Source organism: Lactuca serriola, chromosome 2 (assembly GCF_051521515.1).
Source record: "Lactuca serriola cultivar US96UC23 chromosome 2, Lser_US96UC23_V15, whole genome shotgun sequence".
In the NCBI taxonomy this organism is placed as follows: domain Eukaryota; kingdom Viridiplantae; phylum Streptophyta; class Magnoliopsida; order Asterales; family Asteraceae; genus Lactuca; species Lactuca serriola.
In genome coordinates, this window is record NC_136409.1 from 73,114,061 (window position 1) to 73,117,907 (window position 3,847).

Genomic DNA, 3,847 nt, shown 5'->3' on the forward strand with positions numbered 1-3,847 from the left:
ATGATCCTGTCTCTGAGGTAGAACTCTCAGACTTATGGATTGGAGTCATCAATTGGATTAGCTTGAGCTTGGTCTTACTGATCTCCTCTCATAGTTTCTTTAGGAGGAGTAGAGGAGTGCTTTTCTGCTCCAACATTGTAACATCCGAAATTCCAGGTATTATATTTTATTATTTATTTTTGAGAAAAAGTGAGGGACTCGACGAGTTAAGTCGTAGACTCGTCGAGTAGGACCGCGAATGCTGATTGGATTAATGAACGGACTCAACGAGTCGGGAAGGGTGGACTCGACGAGTCCGCGCTGTGGAATGAAACCCTAATTCTCGGGGTCTGTTCCCTATTTAAAGGCCTTTATGGCCTCCATTTGCGGCTACCAGTCCAAAGAGAGATACCCTAACGTTTGTGAGCGAGTTGTGAGAGAGTTTGAGCCTTTTTGATCATATTTGGTGTGATTTTGCAAAGGAGAAAGTGTTTCCAACAAGGGGAGGTCAAGAGCATTGCATGTTAGTGGGTTTTCAGCTTGGATCTTCAAGTTGAGGTAGCTATTCGATCCTATCCTTCAGTTTTGCTTAAGAGCATTGAATTTAGGGTTTTCATTACCCTTTTATGGCTTGTTTAGTTGTGTGTAGTATCCCATTGAGTGCTAAACCCTACATATGGACCTTTTGAGGTCCAGAGAGCCTGAACCATGCTGCTTTTTGTGGGTTCATGGAGGAAATGAACTTAGGTTGCCCTTTTAGTAGTTATTTCACCAAAGGAAACTTTGGGGGTGTTGTGTATGTACCAAGATTCGACCTTTACGTGATTATTATGCTTGGGAAGGTCAGATCTATGGATTAGAGAAACAGATCTGACCTCAGAAGGTCATTTGAGTATGATTATAGAGTCAACTCGTCGAGTTCATAGGTGGACTCGACTCGTCGAGTCCGGGTTGCCCCGCGATTCGTGACAGGAGGAACCCGTCGAGTGGAAGGATAACTCGACGAGCCAAGAGAGTCTAGAAGGACTCAGAGGACCCGCTTGGACTCGCCGATTCGCCCAAGTGCACTCGACGAGTCGGGTCAAAGGTTGACCAATGACTTTTGTTAACTTTTAGGGTTTAGTCAGTGTTTGGATTTATGAGCCATTAGAGGGGTAGAATGGTCTTTTAACCTTCTTAGAGAACTTATAAAGAGGGGTTAGCCTAGCCTTTAGAAGTTGTATTAATTAGAGTAATTATTTATGTGATTAGGCGGAGGCTAGTGTAGTATTTCAGAGTTCGAGGTTTACCAAGTTACTCGAGGTGAGTCTGCTCACTATACTTTACCTAGAGTGCTAATTAGAGTTATGTGATAGAGTATATTGTATGCTATGTGTTATCTATGTGATTATGTGCTACATGTGATTTAGAGTCTACAGAGTTAGGACCGAATGGTCCACAAAGTTAGGACTAGAGGGTCCACAGAGTTATAGGACTAAAGGGTCCCACTGAGACACTTTGACCAGAGGGTCATATATAGTTATAGCCTCGAGTGGCTAATATGTGTTGCATGTGGTATTTTGGGGAACTCACTAAGCATTCATGTTTACAGTTTCTGGTGTGATGTTTCAGGTACCAGTGAGGATCGCGGGAAGGTGTCGGCATGATCAGTACACACACGAGGAGTTTTTTTTATGCATTATGATATTGGGATGTATTATTTGGACTGATATGTGAGACGATGAGATTTTATAATATTTATGAATGAAAATATGTTTTTTAAAATGTGAAAAATTGTTTGAAAAATTACGATGGTACAAACATCTTCTTCTCCTATGGATTCCTTAGAAGATGACAAAAGGCCGAAATCATAAGGTGGCTTTAAGGAGGAGGGCTTCTGAAGCATGTTGAAGTATTTAAGGATCAGAATAGCACCGACTGATGTGTTGTATTCTTCAAACATGGTCTCATCAAAGAGATCATCATCAGTGGGAGGCTTGGGAGCTTCTTCATTGTTGGGCTTCTGAGGAGGATCATCTGAAACATTTTTAGGATCGGGAACATATCATGTTGTATTCGTCTGAGCTTTATTGAAGGGCTTGAAGGCTTGATCTATTTCAACATCGGAAGGGAATGTGAAAGGGATGCTGCTCAAATGGCACGTTGACACATTGAAATAAGCATGTATTCCACCCGTGCACGATTAATTTCATGATGAAAAGAGTGAGTCCTGTCAACAAAGGCATCTCAGTCAGTATAAAAAATATCAGATCATCCTTTACATGTGTCAGGTATCTGATCGGTTGTGGCTTCCTCAGTAGGAGGGACTGCTCCGGCTTTAGAAAGGTTAGAATTAGAGTTAGGGGCCCCTGATTGTGTTTGTGTGGAAGAAAGAGGGATTTCCGAAACGACTCGTGAGTGTGTCTTAGGGTCTTCAAGGGACTGTTTTCAGTACCTGAACCATTGTTTTGAGAATATGGGATAGATTATGTGTAGACTCCCTGTGAGTGTGTGAATGTGTTATTGAAACTCAAAGGGTGCATCGGAAGAGTGGATCAGATGGGTAGGATGTGATCTAGAGTTAGATCAAATTCCAATTTGTGAATACTGTTGAGAGGATCCACAAGATTTGGTTCTCTTTTTGGCTCAGACTTTTGAGGATGAGGCCTTTCGTTTGGCCATCTGCTTCTCATGGCCACCAGAAGAAACTGGTTTGTTCACATCCGAGGTTCGATCATCTGAGATTGGAGTAGATTAGATTGGGTTACAAAACCAAAATCTCAATACGATATTTGAGATAAGGTGAGTCGGATGGAATAGTGGCAAGCATGTGGACAGGTAAACGTCTAATAAGTCTGAAAGTGGATTGGTTTGGTAGCTTATAAAACTTAATAGATTTGAAAGAGAAATATACCTCATTGATGTCCGAATTGAGAGGAATGGCCTCTAGTCTCTAAAAATAGAGTTGTTAAAGTGTCAGAGCCCATAACCTTGGACTAGATATCTTATTCGGATTCCTTTTGATGGAAAACTTTCGAAAGTCCTGTCACAACTCCTCGGCTAAATCAACAACATGGTTTCTTCTGGAGAAGATGTTGTAAATGACGTACAACTAATCCTTTCTCATGGTGTATATACCACCATGCTTACCAGACAATCCATGAAGGATTAGGTGCATCAGTACTGTCCACAAGCAGGGAACGACCCACTTCTTGAACTCCTTGGCCTTGAATTCATTGTTGTAGCCAATCTAATTAAAAAACGATTGAAACTCTTTAGTCGTTGGTTCTTGAGCGAAAACCCTTGGGGTTTTCAGGAACACCGATTGCCTTAAGGAAAGTTGTTAGTATTAAAACCCTAATTGTGATTTGATTAAGAAGATGTGGAAAATAAGAACAAACACAATTAAGAGGATATGTCGAATGATCACTCAATTTATTCAATATATGAGGAATAAATTACACTTTCAGAATAGACTAAAGAATCTAACTCTACATAAGAAACCTCATAATGTTTGGCGGCTACATTTTGCCTCACTCTTAACCCTAATTATGAATAATACATGACTATTTATAGGGAAAAGACAAGTCTTGGGCTTTTAACCTACACTTTATCAAGGGGTCCCATTGCCATAATCCAACAATCTCCCCCTCAAAGTATGGAATGGATGGAAAGGATTCAACTTCCAAAACACGCATTTAGCAGATAAGAAATGATCTCGCAACGAGGAATATTTGAAGCAATCCACGAATATTGATTTTTCAATAGTATTCAAAAACGGGTTCTAGGATATATAAACCAAGCACTGAAGTAATGTTTTTATACTTCATTTTCTAATGTAATCCCAAAGATCTTCAATAAAGCCAAACCCGCCATAAAAACCCGTTTC